Source organism: Triticum urartu, chromosome 7A, assembly GCF_056163025.1.
Source record: "Triticum urartu cultivar PI428250 chromosome 7A, HENAU_Tu73, whole genome shotgun sequence".
NCBI lineage: Eukaryota > Viridiplantae > Streptophyta > Magnoliopsida > Poales > Poaceae > Triticum > Triticum urartu.
Window position 1 is genome coordinate 153,697,939 of NC_141879.1, and position 22,543 is coordinate 153,720,481.

At 45.3% G+C, this 22,543-nt stretch overlaps 1 long non-coding RNA gene and 1 pseudogene across 13 annotated transcripts; one reads left to right on the top strand and one right to left on the bottom strand.

Annotated features, from left to right (window-relative positions):
• Nucleotides 1-7: 7 nt before the first annotated feature.
• Nucleotides 8-22,170, bottom strand: LOC125518549 (uncharacterized; annotated as a pseudogene).
• LOC125517994 (uncharacterized) lies at nt 310-6,102 on the top strand. Of its 13 annotated transcripts, none has more exons than XR_015610014.1 (6): nt 310-908; nt 1,250-4,293; nt 4,754-4,893; nt 5,060-5,220; nt 5,581-5,653; nt 5,758-6,102. It is a non-coding gene; the product is annotated as an uncharacterized LOC125517994 (long non-coding RNA). The 13 variants fall into 13 exon arrangements; XR_015610010.1 differs by having other exon boundaries at nt 312-2,112; nt 2,245-4,293; XR_015610008.1 differs by having other exon boundaries at nt 312-908; nt 1,019-4,293.
• Nucleotides 22,171-22,543: the final 373 nt, after the last annotated feature.

Consider the following 22,543-nt stretch of genomic DNA (forward strand, 5'->3'; position numbering starts at 1 on the left):
GGAACCAACAGGACGGGAAAAGCAAAGCAGAACCTGCAACTTTCCTGAGTACCCCAAATATTGCGGGCATAGAGAGTTAACTGACGCCTCAAGAATTCTCAGTGTTTAGCCTCCTACTTGGTGAAACACCAAATCTTGCATCATAATGTGATCTGGTGAGATCGTACGGTCAAGCAATAAGTTTAACAGCTTCTGTTCCAGAGACAAGTGTGTCTTCTACAAATGGTATGGTCTTCCATACTTTTAATCCTACTGCCGCTGGACTACTTTCAGGACCTGAAACATTAAAACCATTAACCTACGCATCAAAGGCGCCTTCTCACCCATGCCACGCAGATTTTACTGTCGCTCAATTAACACCTCCTCAAGGTAAACTCTCGATGAAAAAGATCTCATCTGGTTTCCTTCCCCACACACGCGACCCTCTCTCTCCCTCTTTCCTTTCCTCTCCTCCAACGCCCAGCTCCTTTCCTGCTGCTCCGCCGCGCCGCCTCTTTCTCCGCCAAATACACCGCGTGCCGCCGCCCGTGCTCGTGCCCTTTTCATCTCCCGTCCCGAGCTCCACCTCCTCCAGCTTCATATCCCCGATTTCAGGGGCGATTTGGATCTCGGGAGCACACGGGAGGGAGGCGAGGTGCTTGTTGCTGGGAGAGGGGCGATGAGGAGTCTCGGCCCTAGGATCCTTCCCTCTCGTGGGGCTAGGCATCCTGTCCGCGCCGCGACGCCGCCGGCATGGAGGCCCTGGCTCGGGCAGCCGCCGCAGTGTCGGGTGGGCCGGCGAGGTCTCTGGGGTCCGTGCAGCGGGCGTGACCTCTCCCGGCTCCCCACCCTCGTCCGCGACGACGAGGACCAAGATGCATTTACGGTGTTGTCTGGTGCGTCGTCAGGTTTGGTTGGTCTGAGGCGAGGTATGCTCCTGAGGCTGATGGATGGATTGATGTGTGCACGCTTGTATGCATGTACATATGGATATCAGGGTGCTTTCCTACTTATGTGATGTTTCTTGGGTTCAATGCAGCTTGCCCTTTTGTTGAGATTTCTTAGTTCAGTAAGCAAACTTCATTTTGGCTCTGCACCACGATTTCTAAAAGTTAAGGAAATCACTTGCTTGACTGGTTCAGTACAGCTTGCTACTTTTTTTTAGATTTGTTAGTTCAGTTAGTAAACTTCAGTTTGGGTTTGCACCACAATTTCTAATTTCAATGAAGGTTTGAGTTTGTTTTATCCATTTATGCTGCTTCATCTACAGTGAGTTTCAAGATATATTTGACGTGGGCTGCTTCATAGCATCATTGAGAGGAGAATTGACTGCGGAAAGAGTTGACTCCATTCTGCCGGTCGGTTGATATTACCATAATCAACTTTGCTTGCATCTCTGAATTATACGCACAGCCAGATAAGGATTGTCGGTGTTTATTTTGGAGAAGATGGATTCAAAAGATACCAATCAGATAATGATTTATCTTTCCATGTACACAGTGGCGGAGCTTCAGCCTAAATCATGGGGGGGCATGGCCTTGAGGGGGGGCAAACATGATTATTTTCAGCTGATTTTTGGTAGAAAATAGCCCTAGAACAAAGGTATATAGGCTTGGTTTGTTGTGAGCTGAGGGGGCCATGGCCCAGGTTGGCCCCCATGAAGCTCCGCCACTGCATGTACATATTGTTGTATGGGATTCTTTCTACGCATAATATATACTGCTTTTGGGTTTCTTACTCAGTATCTATAAACCACTCGGAAATATAGGAGTACCTTTGAGTGAACAAATGGTCATTTTAAATGTTAAACTGCTGCATACTGTGATGTCAAGATCAAGATCTTACTTGTCATTCATGCACTGAATTTAGAATCTGGAAAGTCAAAAAAAGGAAATTAATGCTATTGACCTCAGTTAGACCATTTTGCTGAAGATTCGAAGAATCTAAACTAGCTGTCACGGATGGAAGCTCTTCCTCTTTGGTGGTGGACAGGAGGAGCACGGGTGCCCGGGACAACGTCAACGACGAGCCAGAGGAGACACAGTGGATTCATTGTCTGCTTCTGCTGCTGCTCGTGTGGACTCTGCACCATCCTGGCCTTGAATTACCCCATCTTATATACACAACATACAGGTACAACCTCCTTTTCGGTAAAAAATGAGGGGCGATGATGATGACTCTGGCTGAAATAAGCATGTCTTGAGCAATCAAGACTGCTGTGGCCTGTGGGTACTAAATTAGAGCCCACTCTTACCTCTCTTGCAGTCTGTTCAATTCATCAGTAATGTTGGAGGTTCTGCGCCTCGGATGGTCATTTTGGCGAGTGATAACCAGGGCATTCGTTTACATTGCGATGGGTATGTTACGCAGCAAGAGATGTGAGTGTTGGGCTTGAAGATCAAAGACAAAACTGAGCCCTCTTTTGCTATGCTATAGATACACAAATTTTCCTTATCTATTAATAATAGACAAATTTGCCTTATCTATTATACAAATACATTGTATAATAGAGATACAATGTTCTTCTTTCTTCTGTATTCCTCTATTGTGTTGATGTGAGTGAAGATCCGTCTGGACTTGTGATTTATGTCTTTTTTTGGTGATGAACACAACCACCCATAGCTTACTTGAATTGATTTATGGTCGTGCTGGACATTCCCCATGACGCTGCCGGCGCTGATGCCACGGCTTGCGCTTCTCACCCAGCCAAGTTGAGCTGGTACCGGCTACTGCTAGCGGCAGTACCACAAGTAATGGCATCGGTGCGTTTCTTTTTGTTCTAGGAGCGGTTGGATCTGTACATTTTACTGGCTTAGGTAGGTGCACATGCCTTAGCAAGATTCTGCTCATGCGATGCGAGTTGAGCGGTTGGACTGATTTCCTTGATGTACTTGCGACCAAATCTGAAAGTGGCGCTTGCGTTGTGATTTGTGTAGCACGCATTTTACTTAGTAGTACTTTCAGTTATGAAAGTTATTTGCGGTATCATATGAGAGGTCGGCTTTGCTTGGTCCCGGTTTTGTCATGCGCAGAGCTTTATTAGTATTCCTTGTCAGTCTGCGTCGTCAAGCAGACCAGGTAATGTCTTCCAACACAGCAGGATCTTGCAAAGTTAGCATTGAATTTGTTTGCGTTAAGACATGTTTTTCCCCTCCAAATTCAGTTTTTCAACATGGTTGCCTCCTCTCTCTGTCCATGCTTACTGAGGCAAGTAGAATTGTTCTTCATTTTCCAACTAAAGTGAAAAGTTCCACGAGCAATTGCAATTTCAAATTCAAATGATTATCACTCGATTCAGATTATTTTACCACAAAAGCAACTTGGCTGCAAGTCAGACATTTGATGATTCACTTTCTGGCTCTGAAATAATTATCGCTGGATAAATTTCTAAATTAAGTATGCATTGTTTCACCGTGACAAGCATGCTGGTATACATTTGCTAGGTGTCTTATGTTGCTCGTACACTCACAATGTCGTGCCAAAAGGGAAGTTATTTTCATCTGTGTCTGCTGAAGCATAGACTAATACCCCACTGTTCGTACTAAAGACTGGAATTGATCTATGTTTTTTATATATATGACAGATATGAACCAGTTAATTTTTTGAGCAACCATATGAACCAGTTAATGAATCTTCTCTTTATAATTGTTGTCAAATAAGTAAGTTTTGCTTTATATGAGAATACAGTATCAGTCTCATGTTGTAGATGTTCATGGCCTTTCTTTTTTTCTCTTTGTAGAGTTTTGATGCTATTTCTACTCACTTTGAGACAACTCTGATAGGTGTTATTGACACTTTTGGCAAAGATGATGACATTTCTTCAACTTTATGTATGCATGAGTGAGCCTACTCTTTTCTGTTCAAGTACTTCATATTTTCCCTTAGTTTTTTGTTGTGAGGTGAAGGTGAGTAAAGTTGGAAGCTACCCTATGAATAAAGGAGGATCCACCAGCAGGTCAATTAACTCCTCATTCTGCAATTCGTGCCTGATCTTAGCAGAAGTAAATCTTTGTGATATTAGCGACCATTTCCGTATTTAAAAACTAATCAATGCCCAACCACCATCCACGGGTAAAATGTGGCATGATTTACGAAGGGCAATTTGTCAAAAATGTTTGGATATGTGGGAGCGTTGTGCCCATTCGCAGAAACATTTTGAACACTCCATAGTTGGTTTTATAGATCAAAGTATTTGCAATTTTGAAATTATGTGGGGTGTAGGGAACCTGAATCCCTTAATTGGTTGGCTGTTTTTTTGTTTGCAAGAAGGCGAAGCAAATTTTCAGAGATTCAAGCATGCTACTATACATGCGAGTAAGTGTTACCTATCCCTGTGATGTCTGTGCTTGTCCATGTTAATGATCTTTCCATTTAGTTTGTGCTTGCGTATACTACATACCATGATGTATTCAAAGGACAATGTCTGGATTTTTGGTACTCCCTCCGTTCATTTTTGTAAGTCGTTTTAGACAATTCAAAATAGGCTGTTTTGAACATTGTCTGAAATGTCTTCAAGGTCTTATAAAAGTGAACAGAGGGAGTAGAAGAATTTTCAATTTTAATCCATCATGGGCATTGGGCAGGACTCGGAATCAAGTAGAGAGGTGATAGAAGAAATTTGTTCAAATCATGATTATTAACATTCTCGTATACAATTTTTAGTATGCGGGACATTTCAACCGACTATAATTTAAAATAGATAGTTTGTGTCCTACAGCGAAGTAACTTTTAGATTGATGTATTAGTACTTAGAATTGTATTTGCTTCATTGCAGTGCTTGGTTTGAGGAGCTTCACAAGCAGAGAATTGCTGAACTGAAAAGGCAGGCGGCTCGGCACCGCCGACTCCCCACCGGCCATCGGGCATGGGCACCATCCTGATGCTTCTGTTCTGCGGCTATTCTTTGGGGGTAAGGTATGGAGCCAAGCTGATTGTAGAGAAGGGATACATTGGTGCCCAGGTCATGAATGTCGTCTTTGCGTTCGTTACCCACTATGTAACTTAGTGATCTCCACACCTTCCTGATAAGAAATTCAGTTGCAACAATCTCAGTCTCATGATTAACAATTAGTCTGATCAGGAACACAACCTTCAAAAGTTTGCCGGGCGCCCTCGCCCTGGCCATCCGGCACCACCACGAGCTCTTCCTCGAGAGCATCCGTGCACTTCGCCTGCAACTCCTGGGTGCAGACCACCGGGGAGCTAACCGGCAACTCCAAGAGCGTCTTCTATAGCTACAAGGCAGGTCTACTTTTTTACTTCAGGTTCATGGAGACATGTACTTGTGAAAAATTGTTAGCATTGCAGGTTATGGTCTTGACTTTGTGCCCTACTGCAGGACATGTTGCCATTCGTTTTAACATACTATATTATGATTCAAATAATGTTACATTTGTGGTACTGTGAATTGAGGAATTGAATTACACAGAAGAGAAAACACTTTCTCATACATTCACTTGAATTACAAACCTGTTCGGTTTATTCTCGTAGGTCTTTTTGGCAGTTCATTCTATCTGTTCGTAAGTGTTTGATAGCTCCTGTACTTCATCCCATTTGTACAGTATATTCTGCCTTACCACTTCAGCTTGGTAACTTGTGCAGCGATGCTATTATGTGGGATCAAAAGACTGGACGATCCAGAGGGTCCGGTTTTGTTTCTTTTAGGAATCAACAGGTAGTGTTACCATGGCAACTTAAAACATTAGTCTGGACTCATAACAAAGGTTGAGTTTATTTGAACTATTATATTCATCATCTTCCTTTGTTATTTATTGACAGAATGCACAAACTGCCATAAATGAATTGATGGTGCACTCCCTGTTGCTTATTGCTAGCAATGTCTAATTCTGGAGTTAACAAATAAGCTTCATTGCAACCGCCAAATCCCCCCCCTCCCGTGTTTTTAGGTTCGTAACAGTTGAGTGATCTTAATGTGAGGTGGATGTTCTTCTCTGATGTACATGAATGGGACTTTCTGGTTTGGCAGTGAATAATTTGTTGGGTCTCTTGATAAGAATATATGAATATGATTTAAAAGAGCCATGACAAAGATTTTCTAGGAGCTGCTATTTTTGTTGCTATCGGTAGAGTTGCGTTATATTTTTAATCACTGTTGCTTCTCTGTGTTGTCAGCATGTTAACAATTACGGCAACATGATTAGTGCGCACAATAACGCCTCAAGAGGCGCCACCAGGTGGCGCCCCAGTCACTAGTATACATCAATAGTAATGGAGTGACTGAAAGAAACAAAAGAACCAAACTCTTTGTCCCCAGGCCGGCAATACAAACCTTGACATCTTGAGTCATTCTCCATACAAACTGCCATGCAATGAGAACTATTTAGCTCCGCGAATGCAAGTAGCCAATTCACAGCCCCGCGTCGCCTAGCTCTGGCGACTCGGGGGCGAAAACCTAGCGCCGCCACCACCCCTCCCCCTCGCCCCTTCCCGTCTCGCCGCCGCCAGAGGCTTCCACCGGCAAAGCTCGCGTTGGACCCAGGGACGGCGGCGGCGGGGCGTCTCTCTCTTCAAGGAGGCAGGGCTCGGCGACGCGAGGGCCTCTGCCGGCGGCGCATCTGGCCGCGGTCGGCGGCGGTCTCATCCTGCGCGGGATGCCTCAGGGTGGTGGCTGTTGGGGAACGTAGCAGAAATTCAAAATTTTCCTACGTGTCACCAAGATCTATCTATGGAGAGACCAGCAACGAGGGGAAGGAGAGTGCATCTACATACCCTTGTAGATCGCTAAGCGGAAGCGTTCAAGTGAACGGGGGTGATGGAGTCGTACTCGTCGTGATTCAAATCACCGATGACCAAGTGCCGAACGCACGGCACCTCCGCGTTCAACACACGTGCAGCCCGGTGACGTCTCCCACGCCTTGATCCAGCAAGGAGAGAGGGAGAGGTTGAGGAAGACTCCATCCAGCAGCAGCACAACGGCGTGGTGGTGATGGAGGAGCGTGGCAATCCTGCAGGGCTTCGCCAAGCACCACAGAAGAGGAGGGAGAGAGAGATGCAGGGCTGCACCAACGAGAGATCGAATCGCATCTTATGGGCAGCCCTATGCCTCATATATATAGGGAAGGGGAGGGGCGGCAGCCCTAGATGGGGAGCAAGGGGGCGGCCAAGAGGGGATGGGAGAGGGAGGCGCACCAATATGGGCCCTAAGGCCCATATCCCATTAGGGTTTTCCCCCTCTCCATCTCTTAGGCGCATGGGCCTTAGTGGGGCTGGTGCCCTTGGCCCATGTAGGCCAAGGAACACTCCCTACAGCCCATGTGGCCCCCCCGGGGCTGGTGGCCCCCCGGGACCCTCCCGGTGGTCCCGGTACGTTACCGATAAACCCCGAAACTCTTCCGGTGACCAAAACAGGACTTCCCATATATAAATCTTTACCTCCGGACCATTTCGGAACTCCTCGTGACGTCCGGGATCTCATCCGGGACTCCGAACAACATTCGGTAACCACATACAAACTTCCTTTACAACCCTAGCGTCATCGAACCTTAAGTGTGTAGACCCTACGGGTTCGGGAGACATGCAGACATGACCGAGACGTTCTCCGGTCAATAACCAACAGCGGGATCTGGATACCCATGTTGGCTCCCACATGTTCCACGATGATCTCATCGGATGAACCACGATGTCAAGGACTTAATCAATCCCGTATTGAATTCCCTTTGTCTAGCGGTGTGATACTTGCCCGAGATTCGATCGTCGGTATCCTGATACCTTGTTCAATCTCGTTACCGGCAAGTCTCTTTACTCGTTCCGTAACACATCATCCCGTGATCAACTCCTTGATCACATTGTGCACATTATGATGATGTCCTACCGAGTGGGCCCAGAGATACCTCTCCGTTTACACGGAGTGACAAATCCCAGTCTCGATTCGTGCCAACCCAACAGACACTTTCGGAGATACCTGTAGTGCACCTTTATAATCACCCAGTTACGTTGTGACGTTTGGTACACCCAAAGCACTCCTACGGTATCCGGGAGTTGCACAATCTCATGGTCTAAGGAAATGATACTTGACATTAGAAAAGCTTTAGCATACGAACTACACGATCTTTGTGCTAGGCTTAGGATTGGGTCTTGTCCATCACATCATTCTCCTAATGATGTGATCCCGTTATCAACGACATCCAATGTCCATGGTCAGGAAACCGTAACCATCTATTGATCAACGAGCTAGTCAACTAGAGGCTCACTAGGGACATGGTGTTGTCTATGTATCCACACATGTATCTGAGTTTCCTATCAATACAATTATAGCATGGATAATAAACGATTATCATGAACAAGGAAATATAATAATAACTAATTTATTATTGCCTCTAGGGCATATTTCCAACAGTCTCCCACTTGCACTAGAGTCAATAATCTAGTTCACATCGCCATGTGATTAACACTCATAGGTCACATCGCCATGTAACCAACATCCAAAGAGTTTACTAGAGTCAATAATCTAGTTCACATCACTATGTGATTAACACTCAATGAGTTCTAAGTTTGATCATGTTGCTTGTGAGAGAGGTTTTAGTCAACGGGTCTGAACCTTTCAGATCCGTGTGTGCTTTACAAATCTCTATGTCATCTCCTAGATGCAGCTACCACGTTCTATTTGGATCTATTCCAAATAACTGTTCTACTATACGAATCCAGTTTACTACTCAGAATAATCTGGATTAGTGTCAAAGTTTGCATCGGCGTAACCCTTTACGACGAACTCTTTTACCACCTCCATAATCAAGAAAATTCCTTAGTCCACTAGTTACTAAGGATAACTTTGACCACTGTCCTGTGATCCGTTCTTGGATCACTCTTGTACCCCTTGACTGACTCATGGCAAGGCACACTTCAGGTGTGGCACACAGCATAGCATACTGTAGAGCCTATGTCTTAAGCATAGGAGACGACCTTCGTCCTTTCTCTCTATTCTGCCGTGGTCGAGCTTTAAGTCTTAACTTCATACCTTACAACTCAGGCAAGAACTCCTTCTTTGACTGATCCATCTTGAACAACTTCAAGATCATGTCAAGGTATGTGCTCATTTGAAAGTACCATTAAGCGTTTTGATCTATCCTTATAGATCTTGATGCTCAATGCTCAAGTAGCTTAATCCAGGTTTTCCATTGAAAACACTTTCCAAATAACCCTATATGCTTTCCAGAAATTCTACGTCATTTCCGATCAACAATATGTTAAAACATATACTCATCAGAAATTCTATAGTGCTCCCACTCACTTCTTTGGAAATACAAATTTCTCATAAACTTTGTATAAACCCAAAATCTTTGATCATCTCATCAAAGTGTACATTCCAACTCCGAGATGCTCACTCCAGTCCTCAGAAGGATTGCTGGAGCTTTGCATCCTTATTAGCATCTTTTCAGGATTGACAAAACCTTTCGGTTGTATCACATACAACCTTTCCTCAAGAAAATCGTCGAGGAAACAATGTTTTGACATCCTATCTGCAAGATTTCATAAATAATGCAGTGACTGCTAATATAATTCCAACAGACTCTTAGCATCGCTACGGGTGAGAAAATCTCACCGTAGTCAACTCCTTGAACTTGTCAGAAAACATCTTAACGACAAGTCGAGCTTTCTTAATGGTGACATTTACCATCATTGTCTGTCTTCCTTTTAAAATCCATCTACACTCAACAGCCTTACGACCATCAAGTAGTTCTTCCAAAGTCTACACTTTGTTTTCATACATGGATCCTCTCTCGGATTATATGGCCTCAAGCCATTTATCGGAATCCAGGCCCACCATCGCTTCTCCATAGCTCGTAGGTTCATTGTTGTCTAGCAACATGACTTCCAAGACAGGATTACGTACCACTCTGAAGTAGTACGCATCCTTGTCATCCTACGAGGTTTGGGAGTGACTTGATCTGAAGTCTCATGATCAATATCATAAGCTTCCACTTCAATTGGTGTAGGTGCCACAGGAACAACTCTTTGTGCCCTGATATACACTAGTTGAAGTAACGGTTTAATAACCTCATCAAGTCTCCACCATCCTCCCACTCAATTCTTTCGAGAGAAACTTTTCCTCGAGAAAGGACCCGATTCTAGAAACAATCCCTTATTGCTTTCGGATCTGAGACAGGAGGTATACCCAACTGTTTTGGGTGTCCTATGAAGATGCATTTATCCGCTTTGGGTTCGAGCTTATCAGCCTGAAACTTTTTCATATAAGCGTCGCAGCCCCAAACTTTTAAGAAATGACAGCTTAGGTTTCTCTAAACCATAGTTCATACGGTGTCACCTCATCGGAATTACGTGGTGCCCCTTTTTAAAGTGAATGTGGTTGTCTCTAATGCCTAACCCATAAACTATTGTGGTAATTCGATAAGAGACATCATGGTATGCATCATATCCAATAGGGTGCAGTTATGATGTTCGGACACACCATCACACTATGGTGTTCCAGGCTGTATTAGTTGTCAAACAATTTCCACAATGTCTTAATTCTGTGCCAAAATCGTAATTCAGATATTCATCTCTATGATCATATCATAGATCTTTTATCCTCTTGTCACGACGATCTTTCAACTTCACCCTGAAATTACTTGAACCTTTCAATAATTCAGACTCGTGATTTATCAAATAAATGTACTCAACATCTACTCAAATCATCTGTGAAGTAAGAACATAACGATATCCACTACACGCCTCAGCACTCATTGGACTGCACACATCAAAATGTATTACTTCCAACAAGTTGCTTTCTAGTTCCATTTTACTGAAAACGAGGCTTTCAGTCATCTTGCCCATGTGGTATGATTTGCATGTCTCAAGTGATTCAAAATCAAGTGAGTCCAAACGATCCATCTGCATGGAGTTTCTTCATGCATATACACCACTAGACATGGTTCGCATGTCTCAAACCTTTCAAAAATGAGTGAGTCCAAAGATCCATCAACATGGAGCTTCTTCATGCGTTTTATACCAATATGACTTAAGTGGCAGTGCCACAAGTAGGTGGTACTATCATTACTATCTTTTGGCATGAACATGTGTATCACTACGATCGAGATTCAATAAACCATTCATTTCAGGTGTAAGACCATTTGAAGGTATTATTCAAATAAACAGAGTAACCATTATTCTTCTTAAATGAATAATCGTATTGCGATAGGCATAATCCAATCATGTCTATGCTTAACGCAAACACCAAATAACAATTATTTAGGTTTAACACCAATCTCGATGGTAGAGGGAGCGTGCGTTGCTTGATCATATCAACATTGGAAACACTTCCAACACATATCGTCAGCTCACCTTTAGCTAGTCTCCGTTTATTTCGTAGCTTTTATTTTGAGTTACTAACACTTAGCAACCGAACCGGTATCTAATACCCTGGTGCTACTAGGAGTACTAGTAAAGTACACATCAACACAATGTATATCCAATATACTTCTATCGACCTTGCCAGCCTTCTTATCTACCAAGTATCTAGGGTAATTCTGCTCCAGTGGCTATTCCCCTTATTACAGAAGCACTTAGTCACGGGTTTGGGTTCAACCTTGGGTTTCTTCACTAGAGCAGCAACTGATTTGCTGTTTCATGAAGTATCCCTTCTTGCCCTTGCCCTTCTTGAAACTAGTGGTTTCACCAACCATCAACAATTGATGCTCCTTCTTGATTTCTACTTTCGTGGTGTCAAACATCGCGAATATCTCAAGGATCATCATATATGTCCCTGATATATTATAGTTCATCATGAAGCTCTAGCAGCTTGGTGGTAATGACTTCGGAGAAACATCACTATCTTATCTGGAAGATTAACTCCCACTCGATTCAAATGATTGTTGTACTCAGACAATCTGAGCACAAGCTCAACAATTGAGCTTTTCTCCCTTAGTTTGCAGGCTAAGAAAATCGTCGGAGGTCTTATACCTCTTGACGTGGGCACGAGCTTGAAATCCCAATTTCATCCCTCAAAACATCTCATATGTTTTGCGACGTTTCCAAAACGTCTTTGGTGCCTCAACTCTATACCGTTTAACTGAACTATCATGTAGTTATCAAAACGTGTATGTCAGATGTTCGCAACATCCACAGACAACGTTCGAGGTTCAGCACACTGAGCGGTGCATTAAGGACATAAGCCTTCTAAGAAGCAATGAGGACAATCCTCAGTCTACGGACCTAGTCCGCATAATTGCTACTATCAACTTTCAACTAATTTTTCTCTAGGAACATATCTAAACAGTAGAACTAAAGCGTGAGATACGACATAATTTGCAAAATCCTTTTGACTATGTTCAGGATAATTAAGTTCATCTTATGAATTCCCACTCAGATAGACATCCCTCTAGTCATCTAAGTGATTACATGATCCGAGTCAACTAGGCCGTGTCCGATCATCACGTGAGACGGACTAGTCAACATCGGTGAACATCTTCATGTTGATCGTATCTGCCATACGACTCATGCTCGACCTTTCGGTCTTCTGTGTTCCGAGGCCATGTCTGTACATGCTAGGCTCGTCAAGTTAACCTAAGTGTTTTGCATGTGTTCCGAGGCCATGTCTGTACATGCTAGGCTCGTCAACACCCGTTGTATATGAACGTATGAATCTAACACCCGATCATCACGTGGTGCTTCGAAACTACGAACTGTCGCAATGGTGCACAGTTAGGGGGAACACTTTCTTGAAATTTTAATGAGGGATCATCTTATTTACTACCGTTGTTCTAAGCAAATAAGATGTATAAACATGATAAACATCACATGCAATCAAATAGTGACATGATATGGCCAATATCATATTGCTCCTTTTGATCTCCATCTTCGGGGCTCCATGATCATCATCGTCACCGGCATGACACCATGATCTCCATCATCATGATCTCCATCATCGTGTCTTCATGAAGTTGTCACGTCATCTATTACTTCTACTACTACAGCTAACGATTACCAATAAAAGTAAAGTAATTACATGACGTTTAAGTTGACACGCAGGTCATAAATAAATAAAGACAACTCCTATGGCTCCTGCCGGTTGTCATATTCATCGACATGCAAGTCGTGATTCCTATTACAAGAACATGGTCAATCTCATACATCACATATATCATTCATCACATCCTTTGGCCATATCACATCACATAGCATACCCTGCAAAAACAAGTTAGACGTCCTCTAATTGTTGTTTGCATGTTTTACATGGCTGCTATGGGTTTCTAGCAAGAACGTTTCTTACCTACGCAAAGACCACAACGTGATATGCCAATTGCTATTTACCCTTCATAAGGACCCTTTTCATCGAATCCGATCTGACTGAAGTGGGAGAGACAGACACCCGCTAGCCACCTTATGCAACTAGTGCATGTCAGTCGGTGGAACCAGTCTCACGTAAGAGTACGTGTAAGGTCGGTCCGGGCCGCTTCATCCCACGATGCCGCCGAATCAAGACAAGACTAGTAACGGCAAGCATATTGAACAAAATCAACACCCACAACTACTTTGTGTTCTACTCGTGCATAGAATCTACGCAATAGACCTAGCTCATGATGCCACTGTTGGGGAACGTAGCAGAAATTCAAAATTTTCCTACGTGTCACCAAGATCTATCTATGGAGAGACCAACAACGAGGGGAAGGAGAGTGCATCTACATACCCTTGTAGATCGCTAAGCGGAAGCGTTCAAGTGAACGGGGTTGATGGAGTCGTACTCGTCGTGATTCAAATCACCGATGACCAAGTGCCGAACGCACGGCACCTCCACGTTCAACACACGTGCAGCCCGGTGACGTCTCCCACGCCTTGATCCAGCAAGGAGAGAGGGAGAGGTTGAGGAAGACTCCATCCAGCAGCAGCACAATGGCGTGGTGGTGATGGAGGAGCGTGGCAATCCGGCAGGGCTTCGCCAAGCACCACAGAAGAGGAGGGAGAGAGAGATGCAGGGCTGCACCAACGAGAGATCGAATCACATCTTATGGGCAGCCCTATGCCTCATATATATAGGGAAGGGGAGGGGCTGCGCCCCCTCTAGGGTTCCCACCCCTAGGGGGGTGGCAGCCCTAGATGGGGAGCAAGGGGGCGGCCAAGAGGGGATGGGAGAGGGAGGCGCACCAATATGGGCCCTAAGGCCCATATCCCATTAGGGTTTGCCCCCTCTCCATCTCTTAGGCGCATGGGCCTTAGCGGGGCTGGTGCCCTTGGCCCATGTAGGCCAAGGAACACTCCCTACAGCCCATGTGGCCCCCCCCGGGGCTGGTGGCCCCACTTGGTGGACCCCCGGGACCCTCCCGGTGGTCCCGGTACGTTACCGATAAACCCCGAAACTCTTCCGGTGACCAAAACAGGACTTCCCATATATAAATCTTTACCTCCGGACCATTCCGGAACTCCTCATGACGTCCGGGATCTCATCCGGGACTCCGAACAACATTCGGTAACCACATACAAACTTCCTTTACAACCCTAGCGTCATCGAACCTTAAGTGTGTAGACCCTATGGGTTCGGGAGACATGCAGACATGACCGAGACGTTCTCCGGTCAATAACCAACAGCGGGCTCTGGATACCCATGTTGGCTCCCACATGTTCCATGATGATCTCATCGGATGAACCACAATGTCAAGGACTTAATCAATCCCGTATTGAATTCCCTTTGTCTAGCGGTGTGATACTTGCCCGAGATTCGATCGTCGGTATCCTGATACCTTGTTCAATCTCGTTACCGGCAAGTCTCTTTACTCGTTCCGTAACACATCATCCCGTGATCAACTCCTTGATCACATTGTGCACATTATGATGATGTCCTACCGAGTGGGCCCAGAGATACCTCTCTGTTTACACGGAGTGACAAATCCCAGTCTCGATTCGTGCCAACCCAACAGACACTTTCGGAGATACCTGTAGTGCACCTTTATAATCACCCAGTTACGTTGTGACGTTTGGTACACCCAAAGCACTCCTACGGTATCCGGGAGTTGCACAATCTCATGGTCTAAGGAAATGATACTTGACATTAGAAAAGCTTTAGCATACGAACTACACAATCTTTGTGCTAGGCTTAGGATTGGGTCTTGTCCATCACATCATTCTCCTAATGATGTGATCCCGTTATCAACGACATCCAATGTCCATGGTCAGGAAACCGTAACCATCTATTGATCAACGAGCTAGTCAACTAGAGGCTCACTAGGGACATGGTGTTGTCTATGTATCCACACATGTATCTGAGTTTCCTATCAATACAATTATAGCATGGATAATAAACGATTATCATGAACAAGGAAATATAATAATAACTAATTTATTATTGCCTCTAGGGCATATTTCCAACAGTGGCAGGCGGCTGTGCAGCGGCGGCGTGGCGACCGGTGGACCTGGTGACCTGGATCTGGATCCAGCGAGCCGGTCAGGCGTGGCGCCGGCCTGCAGGTGGCGAAGGGCAGAGGTGTTGGGCGGCGTGGTGTGCGCGCACGAGCTGCGTGGTCGTGCGGGGGTGCAGTCTTGCCGGTTTGGGATGCTCTTGGCGCCCAGATCTGTCTTTCCTGAACTCACCCGGCCAACCGGCGTACGTGGCCACGACCAGGGGGTCGGCGGTGGATGCCGTCGATAGAGCTTGACTGCGGTGGTGGTGGCGTGTGGTTGGCGGCAAGGGCTTGAATGCAGGTGGCAGCCGACAACGACCCGACTCCGGCTGTGCAGGTGCTCGAGGTGAGCTTCTGTGTCAACGGGGCCTCATGCTAGTCCTAGTGGGGACGCTCGCCGTGGACTGGTAGGAGGGCGGGGAGGTCTCGGGCTGCTGGGCACATCGGCCAGCTTCAACGGAGATGACGGGGATGGGATGCTTCAGGCGAAAGCCTATGTCGATCTTGTCGGCAACGATGGCGGCGACGCCTTCGGGCGCCGTTTTCCCTTCTTGAAGGTGTCATTGGGAAGCTACGGTACCCTCTTAATCGTGTGCCCCGGGCGAAAGCCTGAGATCCATCTCTGGATCAGACGACGACGGCGTCTCGATGTCGTTTCTCCCCCTTGGGGGCGTTGTTTTTGGGGGCCACGGATCCGTGGTTGGCAGCTTGATGTCTGGATTAGAGTGTTTGTTGGGTTGTTGGTGTGCAGGGTGGTGGCCGTGGAAGTGATCTGTGGCGGCGACCAATCCCTTGGTCACCTCGGTGCTGATGGTGGACCTACCTGTTGGGGCTCGTGGCGACGATGAGGTCTCGGTGTTCGGTGCCCTTCGACGGCGTCCGAGGCTTTGTTGCCTGGCATAGTGCTTTGGTTCTCTCTATTTTTTATGGTGGCCGTGGTGTTGGCCTAGAGGAGGTGCAGGGCCTGTCTCGGTGGAACATTGCCCTTTGGCACGGTCTGTGGCTCTCTTTGCCGCGACGTGGCTAGGCAATGGGATGCCCTTCGACGGTGGTTGCGACTTCCTAGCTCTTCAAGGTGCAGAGTGATCGCGGGGCAGCTGGCAACTTCTTCTCTACGTCTTCTCGGTGACGGATCTCCTTTCGATTGATTCAACAAAGCTTGCTTCCGCTCTTCTCGGTCCAGCTAGTAGTGTTGGGTGCTAAGTTCTTGGTGTTGGCTGCTTGTCGTAGTTCTTTTCTGGTTCTTCTGTTCTTTCTTGTGCCTTCTTATGTGTGTTGGTTGCTTTCTGTTGTACCTGATGTCTTGTATCCTTCTCTTATATATAATGAAAAGAGAAAAGTATATTTTTCGTCCCTCAACTCTTGGCGAAGTCTATATTTAGTCCCTTAACTATAAAACCGGACAATTTGCAACCCCAACTCTTAAAACCGGACAAACTAAGTCCCTCTCCCGATTGCAAGTGGTTTTGGAATGACATGGCGTGGTTTTGACCGGGTCTGTGCAATCCCCGATGGGTCTTCTTCCTTCTTGTTCTAACTCAGCTCGGCATTTCGTCAGCAGTTGGAGTGCGTGGAGCAGCATGAGGAGGACGTGGGTGTGGAAGCCTCCGGCGATACAAACACATTTGAACCGTGCAGAGCTTGCCTGCGTGAGGACGACGGCAGCAACACATGTTGCTGGAGCGGGAGCTCATGGCCATGCTTGCACTGCCACGCCTCGGCTTGCCGGCCACCGTCCGTCGGCTGCATGCGCCACTGCGAGCCAGCGCTCGAGCTGCAGCACCACTGTCGTGTGTCGTCTGCCCCGCGTTGCTGCGAAGTTGCTCGTCGACATCCCATCCGCGCCATGACCAAGCTCGCCGTGCCGAGACATCGTTGGCCCTGCTGGCCGTCGCCACCGCATTCGTCCCTTGTCCAAGCTCGTTGTGCCGAACGGTCCTCGGCCCTACTGGCCACGCCGATGCGTGTAGGGAAGCCAGAGGCGTGGGAGGAGACCCAGATGGGTGATGTTCGGGAGAGCAGCATGCCAGCATGGCCATGCGAGCGCATGCACAACACATGTTCGATGTTTTGTCTCAATGGAGTTCACATGACCGCTGCGTGTGTTTTCGTTTTCTTTTCTTTGTATCTAAAATCTTTGCCACGTGTCATGGTAAAAACTACATTGAGTCAGCATGGATACTGCTTGAGGGACAAAACTTGTCCGGTTTCAAAAGTTGGGGGTGCAAGTTATCCAGTTTCGTAAATGAGGGACCAAATTTAGACTTTGCCAAATGGTTCAGGCCGGCGTAAGCCCGCCGTAGCGCCGTCAAAAAAAAGTAGCCAATTCACAGACAGATGATCACACCCAGAGTTGGAATCATTACATACTTTCGATGCCTGGAAAATCCGACGAGAGTCAAGGCAGATTGATAAAAATGATTTAGTGTTGGTTGCAATAACATAACGCGCCTGACTTCGCTGATGTCCTATGATGCATATCCTTAACGAAATAAATAAATAGGACGGTGTTACCATGCAAAAGCCAAAAAATAGGGTAGGCATCTACTTTTGATTCCGTGTGCCGGCAATGGTTTAATTGTGTTGGTGTGATTGCACAGCACATGGTGGACCTCACACATGCAGTATTGATTTCCGTTCTCTACTTATTTTGCTTTCTTATACGGAGGTTTGCCCCGTTGTTTTTCTAATTGATGAAATACTGATTTCTGCTATAAAATATGTGACACATGTGAAATTTGAGAATTTCTTGTGAGTCTTGCATGAAACCCCGAAATACATGTGAAACACATCCCAAAAACGGTAAATAAAAGGTCAAACAACTATGAGTCTTCTCAAATTTATTGGCTTGGTTCAGATCCATGTAAAATGCATTGAATTGTTTAGTGAAACTTAGTTTGGATTACGACAAAACCTGATTAATCTACTGCAAAACATGTGTTGAAATTTTGCAAAACATAAGCTATTCAATATTTTGGAACATGCTGGAGCCCGTGCAGTGAGAAAAAAGAAGGCTGAAATGATATGTGAGAGTGAGTGGCAGGGCATATTACATCTCAACCATTGACAGAGATGACCAAAATAGAGGGTGAGATGCTATCCCGGTTGTTTTAAGAAGTAAGAACCAGCAGTACACCATCCCATAGCAGCATTTTTTCGTATGAAATTCACTTATCATGACATCTGACCGTTGGGCCAAGACGCAGGTGTCACAAAATGTCAAGTGAATTTTTGTTCACACATAGATCTGAAGCTCCCTGACACATGTATTATATGTCAAAAAAACAAAGAAGGGGAAAGGTAAAAGCTACATACCTTAGAAACCCGAATCCCTTGCTTGTTTTCAAGTTGATTGTAAACTCATTGAGTGGAGCACCTGACAAACCCAATCCGAGAGCCTTTACATATGCTTCCTATAAATTTAGAAATCAATGATGCTTCCATGTAAGCAATTTATTTTGCAACATCGTATCAGTAACCAGAATTATGAATATTTAATTCAAATAGGGCAATATTTGGTGCATAACATTCCTTTTTCCTCAAATGGACCATTCATAAGATGCCCACCTGTGTGTACTTCAATTTGATTTATTCAATATAGTTATATGTGGAGTTAGCAAGTTAGCATCTAAAAAGGGTTTGCACTAGATACATATACCAAACCTGCATTTCTGTAGCAAAGAACAACGAAGTCAGCTACAATGTTTAATCTTTGAAGTGGTATCTTACACTACATGATAGGGCAGTTGATATGTTCTAGCCTTGTAGTAAAAAATACCATAACTTCTGAATGTTCTAAGGAATGTATAGCACAATGAAGTGGTTGCATAGGAAAGGGCCATATAGTAGCGGGCCAAAGAGAGACTCGTTAACTTTAAGAGTCCATAGTTTGAAGAATTCCTTTTCCTGAGCATACGAATCAGAAATATCAGTGAGATAATCAGCTTCTCAAGGGGTGAAAAAACGACAAGCAAGAGAAAAAATACTCTTGGTTGTCTTCCGCTTCTTCTCTTCAATATCAATGCCAATCTGAAAAGGTACATAAAACAACAATATCAACTGAATAACTTCCACAGCAACAGAAACATGGCCATATCTTTCTCACTTTTGGCTGTCACAGGGACAAAGAACATACATTAGCATCCATGGCAATGCCACAGGCAATCAAAGAAGTAGTGTGTGAAATGTTGAAATGCAAGGGCAGATCCACAATATCATCAGATGGCCACAATATCTTATCAGACATGGAAAGCAACCAAAGGCAGTTGTTACAAGGCTTTAAATTGTAGAAAAAGGAACCATTGAAGCCTAACCTCTTACCTCAGGTTTGCGAAAATTGTTGTACTTAAACTCAAACGACCTCGAATCAATTTTACAATCTGTATCCAGTCTAATTTAAACAGATTACCTATAAGCAATAGCATATCAGTATTCCTCTTATGCTATCAGTAACAACAGACAAAACAAGCATATATTCTAATTGTTGACAAGATAAAATGCTGACAAACTCAAACATGGAGCAGCGTGACAAGCTTCCATGTTATCACAAGTCAAAGGGCAGATGGTTTCATTCTCCATTTTTATGACTCTTTATGGGAACTGCACATGCATCAGAAAGTGATTGGACACCTAATAGGTCCTAAAGTGTTACTTGAGAAAGAAAAAGTCATCCGTGGATGCAAGAGGTCAAAAGTTACATTGATCTTGAATCATATGTTCTCCATATATTAAGACAGATGAATGCTCGAATGGTCTCCTACAATGCAAAGGCAGGGCTCCTGCTGTTCACGCCAAAAAAAATGCACGAATGGAAGCCATGCACCTATATACAGGAAAAAGTTCAAAGGGAATAACTCATGGACTCATTGCATCCAAAGCAATAAATTGCATAAAACAGCTGAATCCCCAGAAATATTAAAGTATTTTTGTTACAACAATACTGATTTTCCCCCATAATGACAGTATATAGACTAAGAAAAGTGTTTTTTATAGAGTCACCACCACTCAAGGAGAGGATCCTATCTGTTGTTATTGTTAAATCTAAGCAATGCACACTTGTGAATCAAACATCAGCAGACAATTTCCCTAACTCCTATTGACAAGAATATAGACAACACTGTCTCTTGAATGATAGAAACAGGAATGAAACTTCAATTAAATGTGACAGACAATGCAAAAGGAAGTAGGTGGTTACATACATCTTGAGAGGGTGGTGCGCTTCAATGCACATGACAACATAGCATGTTTCCGCAACGTTGTTTCCTTTATAGAGTCAGCATACTCTCTTTTAGCAGGAGAAAGGAGTTATTTATACATCTCTAGTAGGTACTGATCATTCAGCTCACCCGGGTAAAGATACCAAACATGCACCTCTCTACAAAAGAGATAAACGCATAAACTAATGTCCTCGAAATATTCTAATGCACCAAACAACTATTACAAGAAAGAAAAATCAACCATTTGTAAATGTATAGGAGTATATTCTCATTACATACAGGCTTTGCCCAACCCCAGAGAACACTTAACCACCAAAAGCTATCATGTATCCACATGTCAATATGGGGAGATGCACATTATCAGGGGGCATAGTGGAATTAACATTTTCGAAGATAACTAAAGGAATGCACTAGAGCGCGACGGCTGGTAATGCTGCCAAATCATGGATGATGTCATGACGACGCAAGAATCACTGTAGCCACGTGTAATCATATGGAGCAGGCTGCGTCACACTTTGGGACTGTACAGTGAACGTTTGTGCCATATAATTAATTCAGGCAAAATAAAACCTGACACTCCCTCATAATTCCTGGCCAAAAGTCCTTCAGTGAATGCCCAACAACAGCACAAATGAAATCCGCAAACTACGGCCCTAGCAAACAATCGCTGTTCCTCAAAACAAAAATCAAACAATCGTCTCATCCTCTAACAGTTGGTTCAATTTTTATTTGTTCAATGTTCATGTACTATCCTGTCTGTCATGCCCATAAGAAATTAAGGACTGTACAAATTTGACATTTAGTGAACAAGGTGGGCTAAGGAATACCATCTAAGAAGCTAGCAACATCTTAGCATCCTCTTAACATTGACTAGCATAATGTACCCCCTATATTCAAATACACCTAATGGAAAATGCCATCACCGTACACATATGCTGGGTATCAATGTATCATGTACTGTATATAGCAACATAGCCATACTCAGGCTCCCAAAAACTACAACCTGCAAGATACAAAGAAAGGAAGGGAGGGAGAGAAGGGCGTACCTTCTGGACTGCAGAGGAGGCGCGAGCGGGAGGGGCGCGAAGAGGCGTCTGCCGGGAATCCCCAGCGTCCTCGAAGGAGGCGGGGGCGGTGCATGCTGCTTGGCCTCTGCCGCTCGGTTTGGCTTGTAGCGGAGGCGTCGGTGGGTTGATGGCTCGACGGCGGTGCAAATTATAGACAGGGGGCGTCGGGGAGAAGCGGCTCGGCGGCGGCGCAGCTCGAGAGGCAGGGTGCGTGGGAAATTCACAATGACTAAACTAGTAATCTAATGTAATTTATTACGGAAACACTAACGCCCACACATGTGGCACTACTGCAACTCGCCCACAAGCCTGCATCACTGTCCATTTAAATTTGTACGAATCTTGACACAACGAGACAGTTTTTATGTACCACGTAGGACAAGACCGGTGTGTGGTGTGTTCTCAGTTCACCTGCACCTCGTTTCTCCCTCGGACGACATCGGTTGCGAGTCGGGGCGTGCAGTGGAATTGCTGCCGCTCCCGCACGCCGCGCACGACTTCTGTTCGCGTCTCCCACGACTGGCCATTTTCCTCCTCAGCAGTGCTGCGCTTTCTCCCCATCCCCTTCATTACTCCCCAACCCATGCTCTACAGCAGTTCCATTCGATTGGAGGAGAAGTCGAGAGGAGGAGGCGGCGACGGCGGAAGAGTCGACGGCATTCGCGGCCGTTGCTGGTGTTCACTGGACCGGAGCGTCGTCGCCGAAGCAGCCATAACGAGAAGGTGAGGCTATCGAAGCTTTTGTACTGGTGCAATATGTCTCCCTTCCTCCCTGGTCACATTCCTCTTAAGCCCTCTCAAGATTCAGGCGGATTCGCGGCGCTCTGGTGTCCCCGTCGGCGGGGGAGTCGCTTGTGTGCCATTTAGGGCGGCATTGCACAGTTCCGTCACCGTCGCGGTGGTAGTCAAGCCGGTGAGGCTCGCCCGGTAGGCA